This window comes from Gopherus evgoodei, chromosome 13, assembly GCF_007399415.2.
Source record: "Gopherus evgoodei ecotype Sinaloan lineage chromosome 13, rGopEvg1_v1.p, whole genome shotgun sequence".
Taxonomy (NCBI): domain Eukaryota; kingdom Metazoa; phylum Chordata; order Testudines; family Testudinidae; genus Gopherus; species Gopherus evgoodei.
The window spans coordinates 33,663,802-33,686,139 of NC_044334.1; the positions used below are offsets into that span (position 1 = coordinate 33,663,802).

General features: G+C 50.7%; 6 non-coding genes across 6 annotated transcripts; 1 reads left to right on the plus strand and 5 right to left on the minus strand.

Annotated features, from left to right (window-relative positions):
- Window positions 1-3,500: 3,500 nt before the first annotated feature.
- TRNAS-UGA lies at window positions 3,501-3,582 on the minus strand. The gene has a single exon. It is a non-coding gene; the product is annotated as a tRNA-Ser (tRNA).
- Window positions 3,583-14,172: 10,590 nt separating this feature from the next.
- TRNAT-UGU lies at window positions 14,173-14,246 on the minus strand. The gene has a single exon. It is a non-coding gene; the product is annotated as a tRNA-Thr (tRNA).
- Window positions 14,247-14,987: 741 nt separating this feature from the next.
- On the plus strand, window positions 14,988-15,061 carry TRNAI-UAU. The gene has a single exon. It is a non-coding gene; the product is annotated as a tRNA-Ile (tRNA).
- A 2,009-nt stretch (window positions 15,062-17,070) lies between these two features.
- Window positions 17,071-17,143, minus strand: TRNAK-UUU. The gene has a single exon. It is a non-coding gene; the product is annotated as a tRNA-Lys (tRNA).
- Window positions 17,144-18,420: 1,277 nt separating this feature from the next.
- Window positions 18,421-18,493, minus strand: TRNAV-GAC. The gene has a single exon. It is a non-coding gene; the product is annotated as a tRNA-Val (tRNA).
- Window positions 18,494-20,714: 2,221 nt separating this feature from the next.
- On the minus strand, window positions 20,715-20,786 carry TRNAC-GCA. Its single transcript has one exon. It is a non-coding gene; the product is annotated as a tRNA-Cys (tRNA).
- Window positions 20,787-22,338: the final 1,552 nt, after the last annotated feature.

Genomic DNA, 22,338 nt, shown 5'->3' on the forward strand with positions numbered 1-22,338 from the left:
GGTGGAGTGGAGGGAGCTGGGGGACAGAAGAGACAGGTGTGGAGTGGTGAAATGTTGGTCCAGGGAAACTCAGTAACTCCCAGGACATGCTGTGCAGGGAGGATCACAGGGGCAGGGAGAGAGACCCCGCCCTGACCCCAGCACACGTCACAGCCCCAGCATACGTCATAGCACGTCACAGCCTGGGGCAGGGAGATATTCGGGGAGGGGATGGGGGAGAATGGGGGAGGGAGAGACCCAGCCCCATAGACCCGTAGGGGCAGGGGATATTGGGGTCAGGAGGAGAGGAGAGGGGGTTGGCAGGGACCCAGCCTAGGGTGCAGGGAAAATGGGGTGGAGTGGAGGGAGCTGGGGGACAGAAGAGACAGGTGTGGAGTGGTGAAATGTTGGTCCAGGGAAACTCAGTAACTCCCAGGACATGCTGTGCAGGGAGGATCACAGGGGCAGGGAGAGAGACCCAGCCCCACAGAGCCCAAGAGGATATTGCGGGCAGGGGAGGGGATGGAGGGATGAGAGACCCAGAGCTATAGACCTCCCCTGGCTCCCAAGTTTGCGGGGAGGGGGGAACCGCCCCACAGCACTCGCCGGCGGCGTGGCTGGGAACCAGGGGAGTGGACCAGGCTGGCGCTGGGTCACTTCACTTACCATGCAGTGAGTGCAGGGCAAGGGGGGTGGGGCTGGGGCAGAGCAGGGGCAGGAGCCATGGGGAAGAGCCAGGCAGCCCCTCCTGCAGCAGCTCCCAACCCCAGCTCATCTCCACTCCGCCTTCTCTCCTGAGCATGCTGGTGCCGCTCCACTTCTCCCGTCTCCCAGGCTTGCGATGCCAATCAGCAGTTTAGTGCAGCAAGCCTGGGAGGGGAGGAGAATGAGAGATGGGGCGGCGTGCTCAGGGGAGAAGACGGAGCAGAGGTGAGCTGGGACAGGGAGCGCTTCCCCTGCACGCCCCTGCCCCCATTACTTGCTGCAGGCAGCCCTTCCCCCAGCCCCCTGCCCCAGCTCACCTCCACTCCACTGCCTCCCCTGAGTGCGCTTTTTGGTGCCCCCAACCACTTGGCACCATAGGCGGCCGACTAGTTCGCCTAGCGGTTGCACCTGCCCTAGACACTGCCTGTCAGCAGGATTCCTCCTACTCCTCAGTGAGACTAAATCTCCGCACCTAGACAGCCGGTCTGTCCACTGCACCACAATCCCCCATGCCTGAGCCTCCCTGCCAAAGCCCTGCACCCGGCTCCAGAGAATTAAGTCTCACATCTCACTGGGAACTCGACTTCTTGTGCTCAGAGAGTCTCGGCCCCCCTCAGTAGCTGACCTGAGAAACACAGTGTCTGCAAAAGCAGCAAAGAGTCGTGTGGCACCTTATAGACTAACAGACGTACTGGAGCATGAGCTTTCGTGGGTGAATCCCCATTTTGTCGGATCTATCAGTGTCTGCCTTTTCCAAAGAAGTTCGAGGGCCTTTTCTTATGTGGCCTAATGGATAAGGCTTCTGACTTCAGATCAGGCAATTGCAGGTTCAAGTCCCTTCATAGTTGTGCTGGTGCACTTTTACCTTCGTGCTGAAAGTCCTGCTCCCTTCAGCCCTGGAACCTCTTCTTGGCTGCTCAGGCCAATGCTCTGCCTTCAGCTAGAGCCCTGGGAAGGAGTTGGGGGTTGGGTGTCACAAAGGCTGGGGCATGAGCCCCAGGTTCCTTCCAGTCTAGCCTTTGCCCTTCCTGACTTGCCAAAGAAACGGGCAGGCTGCCCAGGCTGGCAGTGTAGAGCAGTTTCCCTCTTCCAAGTGTGCAGCCTGTCCCTGTGCTTGAGGGGGCTTGGTGAATAGCACCTTGGGAGTCCTGGGTGTTTCTCTGCTTCTCGCCAGCTCAGGGAAAAGCTTCTTGAGGTAAAATCTCCTGCCCCACTGCAAAAGTGAGCACTGTGAGTGGGAACAGAAAGAGGCACCACCAGGGGGGCTGGCCCTGCTTTCCTACCATCTTTGATAATGGCCACAAAGCATCAGCAGTCACCCCGCATGCTGGTCTGCAGCGATGTTTGGCATGGCAAGGAGCAGGCTGGCTGGGTGCTTTTGTGCCTGTCTGAAGGGCACACCTAGGCAGGGTCCTGCCCTCCTCTAGCCCTGACCTCAGTTGCTCTGTGGCTTTTAAGCCTTCCCTTGGAGCTGTCAGCACCAGCTGCCCAGAGGAGGAGAGGTGTGTGGAGTCACTTTTACAGACACCCTGTCCCTGGTACTGCCCTTGCTCAGCTGCATAGAGTTTTCATCCCAAACCCCTGCTTAGCAGCCCTCTGGCACCATTCCTGAAGCTGCCCTGCCTCACTTTCTTCCCACCATGTTGGGAAAGACAGCTCTCATCATTAAAGGTCAGATGGGACAACTAGGGGCAGTAAGCCCTTTCTTGTGTTTTCCTACTGCAGGTCCCAAAGTCAAGAACTCACCTTGGGTGCAGGGACTGCTGTGCTCCCAGAAGGCGGGCCGCCTCTGCACGAAGTGTAATGACAGGGCCTACAGAAGCCCAGGATTGAACCAGCTGCCTTTAGATCTTCAGTCTAACACTCTCCCAACTAAGCTACTTTAGCAGCTGCAAAACAGTATTTTGGCCTGTTGCTTCTCTGTCTGGGATGTTTTTGTCAGCAGTCGCACACAAAAAGGACAGGAAAAGAATGGCTGCTTCACAACCCCACTGGAGGAACCCGGCGCCCTTAGCTGTGGTGAGTAAGAAGTGGCTGTTGGCTGACAGGGCCTGTCCCCCAGGAGCTGGAACAGCAGCTGCCGCCTCCCCCTCGGCTCCAGGCTGTGAGAAATGCTCATTGCCTGGCTGCATGGGCGGATGTTGCTCTGTGCTCTGGAGATCATCTGTATTGGTCTGTCAACCCCCAGTCTTCACTGAGCCAGTCTGGTAAGGTCCCAAGTGTCCCCTCTGGTCTGGCAGCTGAGAGTCTGTGCAGACATCAACCCCCCTGCCAGCCCCAGAGCCAGCAGCAGCACCAGCCCCCCCCCCACTCCCCAGCACCACAGGGGCACTCAATGCACTTCCTGTGGGGAAATGGCTCCTTAGTGTCCAGCTGCTACAGTGAGAGTCAGGAGAGAGCAGTGTCTGTCTCACATTGGGGGAGAGAAGAGACCTGATGAGTGCGGATCTCCCTCAGTTTCCCCGCAATGCTGGTCAGTTGTAGTGTCACTGTGATAGTCAGTGCTTCCCTTCAGGGCCGGCCCTAGAGGGGTCCGGAACAAATCCCATGGAGTCACTGACTTGGCTCCTTTCACACACTAGAGAGAGGAGCAGAACCAGGGTTATGGCTGATCTATGGGGCACTAGGTGAGTGGCAGAGGCTTCAGGTGCTGAGAGTTTGCCTGACCCCTCAGGGACACAGTGTGAGGTGGTGTCCCAGGCATCTCTATGAAAGGAGTAGAACAGGATTTACTTGGGGTGGGGAAAGACTTGAGAGTGTCTCGGGGGTTACACAGAGGTATTGCCCGAATAAGACACTGTCTAAAACACAGGCCTCGCTGTAAGCAGGATTTGAATCTGCGCAGGGGAACCCTATTGGATTTCAATTCCAACACCTTAAGCACTCGGCCATCACAGCTGTGAGCAAAAAAGGTGCCCCAATGCCAGAGAAACTGGTAAAGGATCACAATGACCAGGTGTGAAGTCATCTGAACTACCGAATTCCCACCACAAACCTGGCTCCCAAAGCACAGCGGGGGATTTGGGTTTGTTCTCTTTGCTTAGCCATGTGCAGTCACACAGAAAGCGCTTTTAAAAGTCTCTCCACCCACAGAGCGGGAATGGGAAATGATTCTCAACTTGAAGCCTGATGTGAATGAGAATGTCTGGACCACAGGGCCAGGGACTGACCTTTGCTATAGAAACCAGTGACACACGGAACCAGGCTAAGGAAAATGTTTCCTGGAGTCAGTAACTGGAATAGCAGCAGTATTGTGCAGAGAAATGTCTCACAAGAGGAGTCAGCGCATTGGTGGTTTGGTAGCAGAGGTCACAGCTACAGCAGGGGAGGTCTAGCTTTGGTTTCTGGCCAACAGAGGAAGGAGTTTTATTATCTCCAAATTTCAGTAGAAAAATTCAGACCCAAACTGTTTGTGGTGAGGGTTTCTCTGGTTTCGTTTGTTTTTCTCATTTGAAATGTCCTTGATCATTTTTCTGGGAAAACTATTTGGACAAATCCAAGGAAGAGTTAGAACAATTACAAATCTCCATGGAGTAAGGGGGGTCTCTCAGCACCAGGGGAAGGGTGGAGATTTTCATGGAGGGGAGTTGAGGAGATAAATGAGAGGCTTTTGTCCAGCAAAGGGAGTGGCTTGGGAGTTTCATTTTTACCAAGTGAACCCCCCTATACACACACACTGCTTCCCTGCTGCTGCTACCCCAGCTCAAATCTCACTAACACCCCCAGCATGTGACCTACAGCTTCCTCCTGACAAAGCCCTTATCTATCAGAGACAAAATCCCCTCATCTGCCCCTTCTCCCAGCTCAGCCCTCTGCCCCCAGAGCCCAGGACAACCCCGACCTAGCCATGCCGGGGGGTCGGGCTTAATCTTCAAGGCCGAGCGCAAAACCTTCAGCCGGGGACGTTTCGCTCCCTTCCCACCTCGGCCCAAGCGGCAAGGGAGAAACGGATGAGACACGCCGGCTGGAAGACGCCTCCCTCCCACTTCTCTATAGCCTTCTGTGACGTTATTAATATGAACTGGGACCGTAGGGATCATTGTTGCCACCACTGTTATATATGTGCAGCAAATATTGTGCAAAGGTTGTCGTGTGAGGTGTCTATGACAAGGTTATGATTTGCTGGTTATAATTATGCTGGCTGTATGCATTTACCATTTTTGTATTTGAAGTTATGAATATGGGCTATGTACTTGTATCTCAAATGTATTTGATTCCAAGTAGCCTCAGTGTCATCAGCCCCCAACTCCTCAGGAGTCCATAGAAAGAGACCCCTCCACCCACAATCCTGGACTCCCTGGGAGGTGCCTCCCCCCCCCGCAATCCAATGGAGCATCAAGGATTAAAGTGGCAGCATCTAGTGTCAGTGGGGTTCAGTGGCTCAGGCCAGACACCTGAGCTGGGGACCCACCCCCATAGCACTGCTTGAGGGCCTGGGCCCAGAGTTTTCACAGCCCCTTGCTTACCCCTCTGAGCCCAGCCTGGCTCCTCACGTGGAATAAAGCAGAAGCGTCTGTCGGCCTCGCTGCTGTCCAAGTTCCAGGCGCTACTGTTGTCCCACAGGAAGCGGGCCGAGTTGCTGGGGCTGGGAGAGGGATCCTCCACCTCCTGCCCTGGGATGGCTGGAAGGTCCCCACTGACTGGGCAGGGCAATGCCTCCTGCTGGAAATCGGGGCTGGGCTCCTGGGGCTGCTGCTGCCCACACAACAAGCCCCGGAACCACCCTGTCCGGTTCCGCTCCTGGGCTGGGTCCTGCCTGCCCAGCTGCATCCTGGCCCAGCTCCATTTTGGCCTTGATGGTGCCTCTCCCACTTCAGCGCCTGCACCGGGAGCAGGTTTCCTCTTCCAGAAGGCTGGGCACTTCCACCTCCTGGCCCGGCCGCGAGCTCCTTCCCCGCCAGAGGGGACAGAGGGGCCGCTTCGCTCCTGGGGAAGATGGCAGCTGCTTCCCACAGGCTCTGGGGCCACCTGCAGAGCCTTCTTCCTGAACATCCTCAGGCGCCTGGCCATCCTGGAACCGAGCGGTGAGCAGATGTGAGTCTGGGGTCAAGGCAGCCTCTCACTTACCAACTTGTTTGGTCTCTCCCCATCCTTGCCCCAACCAGAGCAGCTCCTCCCGCCACGGGGGTGCAGGGAGTGCAAGCTACACACACTGGCTGGAGTTCATTGTATGATCTGCTCCTCCTCAACCTTCCCCCTCATCATCCCTGGGGCTGCAAGAACCGGGGAGTCTCGTCCTTTTCAAGCACTGGGGTCAGTCACAAAGACCACTGGTCACTTTGGATAAGCAGCTCCCTCCTGCCAGCCCAGGACACACTCACACTTCCTCCCCCCCATTCCCCACCCAGGCTAGAGAAGGAACAGAACCCAGGAGTCCAGACTTCTCCTAGGAAATCATTCCCCACTTCAAAGTCCCTAGACATAGCAAGGCCAGGGCCCCTTCGTTTCCCATTGATTTCCATGCTCAGCAGCTCCCCGGGTCTGGCCCAGCTCAGAGACTCTCAGCCTGGGGAACAGTCTCCCACAAGAGAAGGGCTGGGAGCCCCATTGCTGGGACCTTGCCAAACACGCTGGAGTTGGCTCTGGAGAAGCCCCTCCCCAGTCTGAGAGTGAGGGGCTCCTGGGGGCTGTTTGCAAATCTAATATCCTTTGGGAGAGATTCTCTCCCCCTCTTTCTGCCTCTCCCCAGACAGACAGGGGATGCCACCGAGGAGCCCTAATGCCACTCACTTGCTCTGGTGATGAAGCGATGGATGGAGGATGTTCAATGTCATCCCTCGCCCTTCTCCTCACTCTCCAAGCCCAAGGCAGGCTGGAGAGGGGGGTGGTGACCTGAGGAGTTACCCTGCCCAGCCAGCAGGCAGGGTGATGACACTGGGCGATTGGCTGGCTGTGAAAACAAGAGACTGTCTTATTGCCAGGGAAAGGAGAAACTTGGCCAGCAGCAGGGGGTGCAGAACATCACCCTAGTGTGGGGGTGACAGCGCCTCTGGGATCCTGAAATCCCAGCACTTTACACACCTTCATGGAGCCTCCCCACCCCCCTGGGCTGTTGGGACTGCGACCCCAACCCTACTGATGAGAAACAGGCCTGGGGAGGGGAAGCTACTGACTCAGGGTCACACCAAGTGTCAGATGTATGGATGGGACCCAGCAGTCCTTCTTTCCAGGCCCCTTTGCTAACCACTGCTGCACACTCCCTCCCACAGCTGGCAATTGCAAGCAGGCCCTCATGGCCGCTCCCCCTGCCTATGAGAGGGAGTGTGCTCCGCTGGAGTCACTGGAGCAGGGGACTGGGAGTCAGGACTCCTGAGTTCCATTGATGGGATTTCATACTTTCCCGCTATTGGAAAGTGCTGGGAGAATCCCCCAGGCAAAGCTGCTCTGACAGTGCTAAGCAGCATCTGACCATTCAAGGGCGGAGCGCACTGCCCAGGAAGAGGAGTGTTTGGCTCTGGGGTTTCACTTCATCCCAGTCTAGAGAGAGGGGCCCAGCCATGGAGTTTGGCTCAAGAAGACCAATTCTCCAGTTTGTTAAGGGCATTTTGAATTCCAGTCCTGTGCTCCAAAGTGCTTGGTGTCATTTGCAAATTTTAGAAGCATGCTCTCCACTCCATTTTCCAAATCAGTAATGAAAATATTGAATAGTACCAGACCCCGGACTGATCCCTGCCAGACCCAACAGGTACACCCTCTCTGTTGGACAGCCAGACATGGAGAAGGGCTCTTGGAGTCTGGGCTTTCAACCAGCTCTGCACCCACATCACACTGATTGCATCTAGACCACATTTCCCTTGTTTGCTTGTGAGACTGTCCTACGGGACTGTGTCAAAAGCCTTAGTAACACCGAGCTAGATCCCATCTACTGTTTACCGGCCTCCACTAGGCCCGGAGCCCTGCCGAAGAAGGAAAGAGGATTGGTTTGGAATGATTTGTTCTTGACAAATCCATGCTCACTAGTCCTAAGAACCAAACTATCCTGTTGGTGCTGCTGACAAACTGATTGTTTAAGAATGTACTCCAGTATCTCTCCAGCTATGGAAGTGAGGCGAGCTAGTAAGTCTCAGAGTTCTCTTTGTTCCCTTTTAATGATAGGTCCTGTCTTGTTGAAGGGTGGGAAGATGTTCTTCTTCAGGGATCTCAGACGAGAACTGGAGCACAACACCTGGTTTGTTAAGGCCACAAAAACAGAGGCAGGAACTTCTTCTCTCCTCCTGGCAAAGAACTCTAGGTACCTGAGAGATAGGGACACACATCCATGAATGGGCTTTAAAAAAGGCAGTGGTTAAAAAGTTTTGCCCCACCCATTTCTTGTTTCCACAGACTAGACATTTTAGCAAACTTTAGAATTCTTTGGTGCTAAACACCGTGAAACTCCCCTTTCTCCTTCACAGAGGGTTTTAATGCCCCTTATATCACCCAGGCTAAGGACTGCCCAGAGTTCGAGAACTGTCCCTGTTCCCATTGGACAGATGGGGAGGAGCCTGAGTTCCAGAGAAGGGAAGTGACCTACCCAAGGGCCTACACAGCAAGGCGGTGGCAGAACCTGAAAGAGAAGCCACCGGTCCTGACTCCTGTTCTAACAACCAGGAAACCCCCACTCTCCCTAGAGGCAGGGATAGAGCTCAGGAATTGAGATGGTGGAGAAATTTAATTGAAACCATTTCTGTCAGAAAATTCCATTCAGACTAAACCACTTTCTTTCTCGAAATCAAAATAAATGGGATGAAAGTTCTTTGCAAAAATATTTTGTTGCAAAACAAAAGCATCTCCTGTTTGTCAGAGTGTGTTAAATTGCCTCGTTGCACACAAAGAGGAGACACTTAGATTACAAACATGAGATAAGATGATTCACTCTGAGCTAAGTAGTTGCTGCTCTTAACAATTTCTAAATAAAAAAAATACAAATAAAAGAGACTATTTCAGCTAGTCTATTATGTTATAATTTGCTCTGAGTAAAGGTGATAGGACACCTCATATTATGCACTACCCCTAGTGACACTCTCCAATGGATCCCCATCCTCCACCCACCATGAGGTAGGTAGGAGCGGATCATTATTATCCCTACTTGAAAGAGGGAGAAGCTAAGGCTGAGAAAGGAGAATTGACTTGTCTTAGGTCACACAGCCAGCCAGTGGCAGAGTTGGGAATAGGACCCAAGAGCCCTGATTTTCAAACTAACCATCAGATCTTGAATTGCAAACATTGACTGACTTGAGTAAAGTGTTCTCAAATGAGCTGCAGACCAACACTGCACAGTAATTATTCAGCAAGTATTTTAGGAGAACTGCAATGTTAGAGAGAATCATGAACTGCTCAGAGACTATTAATGCACCGAAGCAGCAGAATTCATCAAACATATAACTGGTTCTGACTTATTTCCTTGGTCTTCAAAGAGAGCAACAAGGACCTGAGTCTCCTCCCTGTCAATAACCCCCTGCTCAGCCAATCAGGGTAGAGACTGAGAACAGGAGGCCGAGGGTTTTCACCAGAGAGCCCAAAGGATGGCCCAAGTCACCGGTGGGGATCACTGCCCGAGCACTATTTCAGCTCCACATTTCTGGGTGGACCTCCCACAGTGTGTGCTGCCGAGCACTCCCCCGCAACACACACACACACCGCTCCTGGTGTTGGGAAGAGAACAGGTGAAAGGACAAAAGAAGAAAGAGACAAAGAGAAAGGAGGGAGGGATGGATGGAGGAAAAGGTGAAACAAAAAGGACAAACCCTAATGTCCCCAGTGATTCTAAAGGACAAAATCCCAGGTGCAGAATAAAATTCTGCGTCCTTAAACTTGTATTTTCCATGCCTAGATTTCAACTGTCAACAGAGAGATCAGACTGAACAGGTTTCAAACCTCGAGGAGGCTCTTACCTTCTAAACAGGGACATCTGTTTTCTAGTAAAATCACAAAAAGGGAAGGAGAAAACTCAAAAGAGGTTCCTCCTGGCGCTCACGTACCTGAACCCAAATACTCTCTCAGTCCTCAAAGAGAGACCTGGAGAAGGAGACTTGCTGAAGCAAAGCCGCAGGGGTCTCTGAGGTTTCCCCGGCCCTTCGCCCCTGTCCTGCCTGGCTGATGTTGCATCTTTCTGTGAGGTCACCACCTCCCCACCACCTTTGACCAATAGTCTTAGCTCCTGCAAAAGGCCTTTGTGATGTCACTGCCACACCCCTCCCTTGCTGTGCTAATGTCCTGCCCCTGGCCAGGCACTTTGGAGGTTTGAGCTACTCCCTGTGGATCACCCCACTCAAGGAGCATTCGTTCTAGGAAGCAAGCCGGCTAGACAGTAATACATCAGATGCTGCTCCCACCGCTACACTCAGTTTTTCAGAAATTAGTCAACTTTATGGCCAGAAGAGACCATTAGAGCATCTAATCTGACCCCCTGCATATCACAGGCCTCCTGTATGACACAATAGCTACTTTTGGGGCAAACACATTCCACAAAGGCATCTAGTTTTCATTAAATGACATCAGGAGATGGCAAATCCACCAGTTTCCTTGGTAGCTTGTTCCTGTGGTGAATCATCCTCGCTGTTGCATATTTGTGTCTTATTTGTAATATGAATTTGTCTCTTTTCACCTTCCAGCCATTGGGTCTTGTTATGACTTTCTCTGCTAGACTAAAGAGCCCTTTCATACCCAATCTTTTCTCTCCATTAAGGCCCTTCAACACTTCAATGAAGTCACCTTTCAATCTTCTTTTGATAAGCTAAACAGGTTGAGCTCGTTCGATAGCTCACTAGAAGGCATTTTTCTCCAGCCCTCAGAACATTTGTTGGCTCTTTGCTCATCAGAATCCTGAACCCCAACTGGATGTGGTTCTTGTTCTTCTGCACAACATAGCTCCTAGAGAAGAGGTATCTGCAAATGCACATTCATATGATACCTTTGTTTAATTGATGAAAACATAAACTAGACACTAAGAGGATTGGAACTGATTTCAGCTGATGGACAGCTTCGCTAGGTTTTTATGCATTTGGACAGTGAAATGTTGAATGTTTACATTCATATCAAGCCCCCTCCCCCCCGTATAGTGGAGCTTCTGAACATAATGGAGAATGGAAATGAAAATGTTTTCCTTTTTTTTAAACAAAAGAAAGAAAGTTATAGAAGAACACTGGGGTTTGAAGTGAAGACCACATGAGCTGCCAACAAACACTCTACCACTGAGCTATACCCCCATGACAACAGGTGCATGGAATCGTGATCTCCAGGACTTTGAAGGACAAACCCTGCTTCATCGATGTCCTTTACCATTCCCAGACCACAGATGGTTTTAAAAATGGGGTTTTATTAAACTTCTTAAATGTGGTAAACACCACAACTTGCACACCCACCGATATAGCTTCTCCTACTGACATAGCTGCCACCTCTTGGGGAAGTGAATCAACTACACCCACAGGAAAACTCCCTCCCCTCAGCATAGAGCAGTGATTCTCAAACTATGTCAGGACCCCAAAGTGGATGTGACCCTGTTTTAATGGCGTTGCCAGGGCTGGCATTAGACTTGTTGGTGCCTGGGGCTGAAGCCAAAAGTCTGAGTCCCACCACCCAGGGCTGAATCCCTCAAGCTCTGGTTTTTGCCCTCCCCCAACTGGGGCAGGGCTCAGGCTTTGTCTCCTCTGCCTCTGCTCAGTGTGGAGGGGCTTGGTCCCTCTTTCCAGGGCCATGTAGTAAGGTGTTTTTCAGCAGAAGGGGGTTGTAGTGAAAGGAAGTTTGAGAAACCCTGGCAAAGAGCCTCTGAATATGTCTAGACTTGGCTCCCTGTGGCACCATGGGTAATCAGACACTGAAAATACAGCCATGCAGACACCACACACCAACCTTGCCTAGCAGGCAAGAATCAAACCTCCACAGAGAGATGCCTGTTGTTTTTTAACCCAGCTCCCTAAGCACTCAGCCACAACCACTTAACAAAGGGGCTTTTCTACACTATGGTTCTGGTCTCACTGAAGGGTCATTTCCAATTGTTTGCTAGGACCAGCATTAGGGAAAATGGTGCCCTGGGCAAAACTTGTACTTTGGCACTTCCCCATTGCCCCTGAATGATCCCCACTCCCCCTTTACTGCTAGCTCCTGCACGCCCAACCCTTGCACCTCCTTCACCCCTAATCTTGCCCCCTCCTGTGCCCCCTTTGTCCTTAACTCCCTGTGCCACCAGCCATTGCCCCTCTTCTGCAGCCCCTTCACATGGTTCCAGTGCTGGGGGCCCTGCACTTGTTCTCCCTTTCCCTGGGCTTTGGCATCACTAGCCCTGCTTAGCAAGTAGGGTTCAGTGGTTCCCAAAATGTGGGGCATGACTCCTAGGGGGACACAGAGGAACATTCTTGGGGGCACCTCAGGGCCTGAGCCAGCCCCCATGGAGGAAGCACCATTCAGCCTCACTCTGTCCCAGCTCTTCCCCAACCCCACCCTTATCCTGGGGCTCTGGCTTCCAGCTTGGCCTTGACCCCCTTACCCGTCTGCACCTCTCTCTCCAGCAAGCAACAGCCCCACTCCCAGCCTCGGTTCTTGACCGCGGCTTCCAAGGGTCCACAGCCATGGAAAAGAGGGCACAGTGTGAAATGTTTGGGGACCACTGGTTTAGGGTGATGTCCTCAATCACTTCTACAAAGTCCAATAAAAGCTATTCCTCATCCACCCACCCCTCCATCAGGACGGACTAGGTATGTTCTGCTGCCCTTCACTCATACAGGAAGGATAATAACATTTCATTCCATTCAATCCTAAAGTGATTTGTAACCCACCACCAGCCAAAACTGGTCATTTTGGGAAAGCAGCCCCATGATGCTGCATACCTAGGCAGAGTAGGTGTATCTATGCAAACACGGTCTGTTCCTGAAGTCTTTCCCCCAGCTCCTCACTAGATGTGAGGGGGGGAGCTCATTCAGCCCCCGCTTCCGCTTAGTATTTAAAAACTCCTTATTGTCCCTATCTCTCCTAGCCTTAGATTTCTCCTCCTGTCTCTTTCTTGACAGCTCAGATGAGGTGGCCAAATGGTTAAGGTGATGGACTACTAATCTGTTGTTCTCTGCATGCATGGGTTTGAATCCCATCCTTATCAGATGTGTTCAGTTTTCACCCTTCCTTTGTAGAAAACCATCTTCCCCCTTTGGTACAATGACAGATCAAACAATGTTGCTTCTTGCAAACAAAACCTACTCAGAACTCCCTTCCTTTAAATAAAATGTCTAAATCCCAGTTTTCTTTAAAAAAAGATTCTCTAGTGGTGTATTTCTTAGTTTTTATCTCAAAAGGTAACATCCTCATCATCTCCCCCAAACACCCTGGGACCTCCCCAAATTATTAAAATACCCTCAACCCGAGCAAGGCCAGAGCAGTGAACCAGAGCTAGTGTCTAGGCCAAGTTGTTCTGAAGGAGGCAACTCAAACATTTTCTCCCTGCTTCTCTTGGCAAGGTCTGACTGAGAAAACTAAATTCCCCAAACTGAAAATTTTCTGCTGAAAAACCAGTACTAGTTTGTTTGGGGACTTTGATTTGAAAGTATTATTGTTATTATTCTCTTCTGATTTGTGAATCAGTTCAGTTCAGTCTTTCTCCTCCAGGTGTGTTTCCAGCTGCTGAGTTGTGGGGGAGAGAGGCCAAGTCATGATGTCTCTTCCCCTCTTTCATAGTTTTTTCCAACTTGATAGGAAGCTCCTTTGCTACAATGTGAGTCAAGCAGTGTCCATTGTCTCTGTGCTATCTCAGAGAAGCCTGCATTGTACACAGTTCCTGGGATAGTCCTTGGGAATGTGGATACCTTCAATGGGCCAGCAGCGAGTCTGGCTCCTCCCTTGTCGCACCTGAAAGGCTGGTGGTGGGCATTTCTCAACCTCATGACATATCTCAGTAACGCACACAAAGCAAAACTTCATAACTTCTCAACCAATGCGAGCACACACAATCCAACAAGATATTAATGTTCAAAAGATCAAGACTTTTGAAATGATACCTCACCAGGCAGACTTTGTACTAACCATGTCATCATTATATGAGAGTGGTGAATATGGGGCTTCCAGGTGCTGCTTTGAGCACAGTGTGCCACACCTGGGCTTCCATTGCAATGGAGACGTACCCTTAGAGTCCATCTCTCCTGGGATAAAGATGGCAGCAGGGCTGGCCTGGGTCATCTGACTTGGGCTCATGGACATAAAGCTCAGAGGCTAAAAACTGTGGTGCAGATATTTGTGTTCACACTGAAGCCTGGGTTCAGAAACCCTCACCGGGCCTCAGAGGTTGGGCTCAAGCCCATATGTCTGCACTGTAATTTTATAGAGGTTTGGAGGGAGTTTAGCAAGTGGAAATGGTAAAACCACATTGAGGGGACTGGACTACTGACCTATCAGCTCTTAACACCCAAACATTCAGTAACTCTATCATCAGTGCCTGTGAGTGTAATTTAAACCATAGGTCCATCTAGCTCTGAATCTTGTCTTCTGACAGTAGCCAATACCAGGTGCCCTAAAAGCCACTCCCCAAGGCACTACTGGGAGTTGAACCCAGGATCTCCTGTTTACAAAAGAGGTACTTTAACCAACTAAGCCATGGTGCCTGCTGTTATTTAAAGCATTGTGTTTGCCCACACCTGACTCTCTGCCAATCCCCACTGCGTCCTGACAAGTGTTGCTAGTGTTTGGCTTCTGTAAAGCAGAGGAGAAGGTGAAGTTTTGCTCCCAAGGTGTGTGTGTGATTCTTTGGACAGGTTTACACTACAAAATTAGGTTGGTCTAATTACATTACTTAGGCTGGCAATGCAGTATATCAACCTAATCCCAGTGTAGATAGCGGCTCAGCTGTTAGAACTTTCTGGAGCTATGAAAGGGGAGGGGCCCAGCCTCTGTAGCAGGAATGCAGGGCAGGAGAGTTCACGGCAGGCATTATGGGATACTGGTGGAGGCCAGTTATGGTGATATAATGACCAGCAGCATTTACACTGACAATTTGTCACTTTAAGTTTGATGCAAAAAGCTCTAGGCCTCTTGTCGAGGTGGTTTTATTTTGTCACCAAAACAGGGCAGTTTTGTCGCCAGACGTGGCATTGCAGCGTGTACACCAGCCACAAGCTGCCAACCGAGGGAGCGTTGTGTGTTTTTCACACATCTGAGCAATATAATGATGCTGAAATAACTTTGTAGTGCAGACCTGGCCAAAGATTCACACACACACAACCTGCAAGGAAAACCTCACCTGCTCCTCTGCTTTGCAGAATCCAAACACATGCAAAGCTTATCAGGCCCTGGTGGGGATGGCAGGGAGTCAGGTGTGAGCAGACACTGTACTCTAGCTACAGGAAGGTACCATGGCTTAGCTGGTTAAAGCCCCTGTTTTATAAACAGGAGATCCTGGGTTCAACTCCCAGTAATGCCTTGTTGAGTAACTCTTGGGGCACCTGGTATTGGCTACTGTCAGAGGACAAAACACAGAGCTAGAAGGACTTTTGGTCCAGCCTAGTATGGCTGTTGTCATGGTTTAAATTACACTCACAGGCATTGACAATAGAGTTACTGAAAGTTTGGGAGTTAAGAGCTGATAGGTCAGTGTTCCAAGCTCCTTGCAGATGACCCCATTCCTCTGGGGCAGGGGCAGGTCTGGGCTCTCACACCAAATGGCTCATTGTGGCTGCCAGAATCTGTGAGCAGCTCATTTAGTTTCCACCGAGGATTGAGTCCTGCTTCATGTACCATGTGTGAGAATGAAAATCCTAAACCGCCCTTTGAAATAACGAATGCAGCAGGACGTGTTATTGTCCCTTCCTCAAAGCAGACAGACCAATGGAGAAATGCCATTGAGTCCACGGTAATACTCCACTGCCATTTTACCTTTTTTGCTTGCTAAACTCCCTCCCAACCTTGTGGGGTCCAGAGCCCGGTATTCAGCCTGAGCCAAGATGTCTACACTGCAAATTTACCACCCCACAGCCCAAGCCCTGGGAGCCTGAGCTTGCATGGGACAGCCCTGGGTGTTTCATTGCAGTGTGGACATAGCCTAGCATTATGTCTACACTGCCATTAACACACCCAAGTCACTATTCTCAAACACTGGGTCAGTTGATTGAGGCTTGTGGGGCTTGTGCTGCAGGGTTATAAAATTACAGTGTAGACACTTGGGCTTGAGCCCAGCCTCCGAGACCCCACGAGGGGTGAAGGTCTCTGAGTCTAGGCTCCAGTCTGAGCCCCAGGAATCCAAATCAGATCATCCAGGCCAGACAGGCCACAGGGATTTTGTCACAGTATAGATGCCCTCTCAGGGTATGTCTACATTGCAACGTAAGCCCAGGGTTAGCAGAGGTCATGTCAGCAGCCCCAACACATAAACATAAACCATGAGGAAAAGACCCACTCCCAGATAAGCTGGGCAGTGTCCTTCCTCCTACGGTTTGTAAGTCCAGCAACCAAAAGTCCTTTAACATGAGCCATCCCCTCTCTGCACCCTACTCACAGCTGTTGTCCTTAGTCAGTGCAAGCCCAGAGGTGCCTCTGTAGAGTTCACCTACCATCCTGGGTGGAAAAGAGGGAAAATAAGAAGGCACCGTACTCACTGTGCTGTCTAGGGACTCACTCATCCCTCCACAGCCACCCTATCCTAAAGTTGGTCTAACATCTAAATTTTAGTATTAGGCCCCAGGCCCCAGCCCACTTGGCTTTGGAACCCCTGTCCACTGCCTAGCAAGTGCTATTGAATTGAGAGTGAGTCCCTCAATCGGGGTCTGCCAAGTACAGTTGTGCTGCCCTCAATTCACACAACAAGGATAACAACCCTTGATTTCTCCTGCCCCAATAACAAGGAGACTGGGAATCCAACACCAGCCAAAAGTGATCATTTCGGCAAGCAACCCAACATATTTCCAACATACCGTAAAATCCACATGCAGATTCATACATGAAACCTTGCAAGAAAATCTTCCTAAGGGGGGGTCTAAAGCACCTGCTACTGGAGGGAAGGAGGGGGCTGTGGGTTGGGACAGAGGAGAAGGGTGAAGAGGAGTAGGCTCTGGTTGGGAGTGAGGAGCAGTGTGCATAGGAGGGACTAAGGGTTGGGACTGAGGGGCACTGGGAAAAGAGGGGACATGGGTTTAGGCTGAAGAGCATCCTCGTTTGGGGATCCAGCAGGAAAGGGGAAGGCAGCAGGTGATTCTAGTTCCTTAGGGATATTCTGCGTGTTTGTATGTGTGTGTGTGTGTGTGCAGGGAAGGAACATGCTATATGCCCAGAGGCCTTTATTCCTCCAGGCTGCAAGGACAAAGGGGCTGTCAGGAAGTTGCCCCTTCAAACCCACACAGAATAAGGCCCTTCTGAGGAAAGGGAAAATCCTGAAGAGAAAAAGTAACATCAAAGAGGACTCCAGAAAGACAGTCAAGAGCTTGGTGAGTAGTTTATCACCTGACCAGGGACTTGAACCCTGGACCCTCAGATTAAAAGTCTGATGCTCTGCCAACTGAGCTAGCCAGGCTCACAAGGAACAAGAGCAACTTGGGGCAGAGGAAAAGCTAGTGAAGAAAACAAGTGCAAGAAACAATAGGGGAAACCTGCTGCTCTCACTGGCCTGGTCAACACTACGAGTTTATATTGAATTTAGCAGCATTAAATTGCATTAACCCTGCACCCGTCCACACAACAAAGCCCTTTATATCGATATAAAGGGCTCTTAATACCGATATCTGTACTCCTCCCCGACGAGGGGAGTAGCCCTGAAATTGGTATTGCCATGTCGGATTAGAGTTAGTGTGGCTGCAATTCGACGGTATTGGCCTCCGGGCACTATCCCACAGTGCACCATTGTGACCACTCTGGACAGCAATCTGAACTTGGATGCACTGACCAGGTAGACAGGAAAAGCCCCATGAACTTTTGAATTTCATTTCCTGTTTGCCCAGCGTGGAGCACCGATCAGCACAGGTGACCATGCAGTCCCAGAATCAAAAAAGAGCTCCAGCATGGACCGTATGGGAGATACTGAAGCTAAGGCTTTTTCTCAGCTCATTTCACCACCCTCTATCCTGCTGGGGTTGAGTTTATCGCAGGTGTTACCCAAAATTGGGCCAGCTAGTAAGTGTAGGGAGGACTAATGACCCACCAGAGTTTGGCAGAAAGCAGCACATTTATTATACTGACAGCTAAGCTCAAAAGAAGAAGGAGGGGAGTGTCACACTCACACTTGCATACTCACGCTCCCAGGACAGGCACAGCACTGGAGATGTCAGGATTCTGCAAGGTAAGTGTCCCACAGCACAGCTATGGACGGTGCGATGAAGGTAAGTCTTCCTGAGGCACAATGAAATACAACGCAGAGAACCACTGGCCAGGCGGTCCGGGCAAAGGGCATTCACTGGAGGTACAAGCTTGTGAGTGCTCTCCTGAGCACATGGCCCCTTCTCCTTTTAAGGACCTGCACCTAATGGTCTGCAACTAGAGATGACTTGGCTGCATCTGGTTGGTCACACTCCACCTTGGGCAGTGTCCATGCTCTGGGTGTGTGAGTGCTGCCTAATTAGAGTCCCAGACACCTTGTCTACCTGGAAGCTCTTCTGCTCTTCAACCAGCCCATTCATCCCTCGAGTAGTCCAGGAGGGAGCGAGAAGGGTAAAGCCACTTCACGGGCATTCGGAGAGGGAGAGGAGACAAAAGTGGGAGCAGGGGAAGTATAAGAGACCTTTTGATCATAGAAATCACTGCTGCTCCTACAACAGTAGGGACAGGCCAGTAGGAGCTGGGAAAATTAAGCCCTCATGTTTCTGCCTGGTTTTGAACCAGAGACCTTCTGCATGTCAGGTAAATGTGATAACCACTACACTACAGAAACTCTGTCCCAGGTTTCTGCCCCTCCCTTCATAAGGATATAAGAATGGCCATACTGGGTCAGACCAAAGGTCCATCCAACCCCACATCCTATCTGCCAACAGTGGCCAATGCCAGGTGCCCCAGAGGAACTGAACCTAACAGGTAATGATCAAGTGATCTCTCTCCTGCCATCCATCACCACCCTCTGACAAACAGAGGCTAGGGATACCATTCCTTACCCATCCTGGCTAATACCCATTCATGGACTTAACCTCCATTAATTTATCTGCAAAAAGAAGGAAGAGTACTTGTAGCACCTTAGAAAATGAACAAATTTATTTGAGCATCAGCTTTCCTGGGCTAAAACCCACTTCATTGGATGCATGCAGTGTAAAATACAGTAGGAAGGTGTATATATATATATATTCACAGAGAACATGAAAAAATGAGTGTTGCCATACACACTATAACGAGAGTAATCAGTTAAGGTGAGCTATTATCAGCAGGAGAAAAAATCCGTTTTGTAGTGATAGGATGGTCCATTTCCAACAGGAAGGTGTGAGTAACAGTAGGGGGCAAATAAACATGGGGAAATAGTTTTACTTTGTGTAATGACCCATCCACTCCCAGTCTTTATTCAAGCCTAATTTAATGGTGTCCAGTCTGCAAATTAATTCCAATTCAGCAGTCTCTTGTTGGAGTCTGTTTTTGAAGTTTTTTTGTTGTAATATTGCGACTTTTAGGTTTGTAATCGAGTGACCAGGGAGATTGAAGTGTTCTCCGACTGGCTTTTGAATGTTATAATTCTTGACATCTGATTTGTGTCCATTTATTCTTTTACGCAGAGACTGTCTGGTTTGGCCAATGAAGGAAGGGGCTGGATTCAATGGTTCCTTCCAGTTCTAGGAGATAGGGTACATCCATTATCTTTTTTTTTTCTTACTGCACATCAGACCCAGGACTTTCACCTAGCAGTTCTTGGGGCCGTGGGACAGAACTGAGCTTCACTGGCAGCAGAGGGAGAACGGTTGGGACTGAGCTGTCTGGGGAATATTTTAATCCTTATTTAATTTTCAGAGGATTAAATCAATGCAGCTTCCACTTCTCCGTCTTTCCCAAGGAAATAACGTTTCTGTGTGAAGTACCCAAACCTTTTAACAATAAGAAGTGAAATGAAATGGCCACATGATGGCAACAGAATCTAAGAAATTTGTTAGTCTCTAGGGTGCCACACCTACTCCTGTTCTTTTTGAGGAAACAGACTAACACAACTGCTCTTCTGAAACCTGAGAAGCCATGTTCTTGTTCAATGAGCATTGAAGCTGAAAAGGGAGATGTTTTCTCTTTGACTTCTAGGCCCCCACCTCTAATCCACTAGACACCCCTTTTCCTCTCACAGCCAGGAATAGAACCCCACAGTCATGCTAGTAGCACCCTCTGGGCCTGCTATGAAAGAGAAGCTCTGAGACCCCTGTGCTGTCCCATCACCTCCTTGTTTGAGCTGCCCTTGAAGCCCAATGGGGTTTCCTTGGGCAGTTTTGACTCACTCCCAGAAAGGGTGCAATTTTAGGAGCAGGTTCCAAATAGTGCAATTAACCAGCCAGAAGGGGCAGGAGATATCAGTGTAGGAGCCATTGAAATAACTCTGCACTTACTTAGATGCAGACATAACAAGCTCTATGGTTGGTAAACTTACAGAGACTCTGCTCCTGCTCATGAACTAGCAGCCCATGACCTGTAAACAGCTGCCATTTGAATGCATCTGAAAGTTACAAGGAACAATGATCTGTGTTACAGGAAGGTTAACATTTGTTAGAGCCCCAATTGATACTGTGCGCACAAAGAGAGGTTTGAATGTGTAACAGGGAGTTTGGTAAATCTTGGTTATTTTATTTTTGTAACAGGCTCCTGTCCATCTCCAGTAGAGTTTTCAGTCCCCATGGCAACTTATTTACCAAATGTAATAGAAACTAGCCCATTCCTCCCAAGTGGATGTGGTTCTTGTTCTTCTGCACATTGCAGCCCATGGAGGCCAAGGACCTGCAAATGTGTCTTCATTTAATTGATGAAAACAAACCTAGACACTTAGAAGTGATTTCAGCTGGGGGACATGTTTGCTAGGTTTTCATGCATTTGCACAGGCAATCATTGAGTGTGTCTATTCATTTCAGGGATCCCTGTTTAGTGGAGCTCCTGAACATACTGGAAACAGAATTATTTTTAATTGAAAGAACAGGTTTGTAAGGGAGCACTTGGATTTGAACCAAGGACTACTTGATCTGCAGTCAAGCACTCTACCACTGAGCTATACCCCCATGACATTTACAAAGGCAAGTCAGTGATCTTAAGGATTTTGAAGGACAGGCTCTGCCTCAGAGAGCTCCTTTTCTATTCCCAGACCACAGGGGTTTTAAAAATGGGGTTTGATTAAACTTTATATATACATGTAGACACCACAGCTTGCACACCCACCAGCATAGCTTCCCCCAGTGACATAGCTACCACCTCTCGGGGAGATGGATTAACTGCACGGACGGAACAGCTCTCTCCCCTCCACTTAGAGCATCTTCATTATTTATAAATAGGTGGGAAATAACCTCCTGAATGGACAGGAACCAATTTATCAAATATTGCTGTGTCTGCATTCAATATGGGGAACTGGTCATATTGGGCTAGGTTAGTAGGAGCATTGCAAGCAGATCGAGGGAAGTGATTATTCAGCACTGGTGAGGCCACATCTGGAGCATTGTGTCCAGTTTTCGCGCCCCCCCCCAATACAGAAACAAATTGGAGAGAGTCTAGGGGAGGGCAACAAAAATGATTAGGGGACAGAGGACTTACAAGAAGAGGCTGAGGGCAGGGCCGCCCAGAGGGGTGGCAGGTGGGGCAATTTGCCCCAGGCCCTGCAGGGGCCCCCATGAGAATATAGTATTCTATAGTATTGCAACTTTTTTTTATGGAAGGGGCCCCAAAATTCTTTTGCCCCAGGCCCCCTGAATCCTCTGTGCAGCCCTTCCCAGACCATGGTGCTGTCCCCCCACTCCACCCCCTTCACTCATTCTCCTCCCTCTGAGGCCCCACCTGTGCTCTGCCCTCACTCCCATTTGGCCACTTCCCACCCCTGCTCTTCCTCTTTGGCTGAGGCCTGCTGGTCCACCTTTCGTTCGCTCTTCTCCTCCCCCAAGGCCTCCTCGCGCCTCTCCACCCTCTACCCCAAGGTCTGCCTGCTGCCCACACCTCTCTGCCTCTTCCCCTGAGACTCACCCTGCTCATTGCCCACACCTCTCTGAGCCCTCCTCTGAGACCTGCCCTGCCCACACCTCTCTGCCCCCTCCCCTGAGACCTGCCCTGCCCACACCTCTCTGCCCCCTCCCCCGAGACTCACTGTGCTCATTGCCCATACCTCTCTGAGCCCTCCTCTGAGACCTGCCCTGCCTACTGCTCGTACCTCTCTGCCCCCTCCCCCGAGACTCACCCTGCCCACCACTTGCACCTCTCTGACCCCTCACCTGAGACCCACCCTGCCCACCACCCACACATCTCTACCCCTCCTCTGAGACCTGCCCTGCCCACTGCTCGTACCTCTCTGCCCCCTCCCCTGAGACCCACCCTGCCCATCGCTCACACCTCTCTGCCCCCTCCCTAAGACTAGCCCTGCCCACCACTTGCACCTCTCTGATCCTCCCTGAGACCTGCCCTGCCCACCACTTGCACCTCTCTGACCCCTCCCCTGAGGACGGCCCTGCCCACCACCCACATCTCTCTGCCCCCTCCCCTGGCCTGACCTGCCCACCGCCCACACCTCTCTGACCCCTCCCCTGAGACCCACTCTGTCCACCTCTTTCTTTGGTCATCTGTTGTTATTCC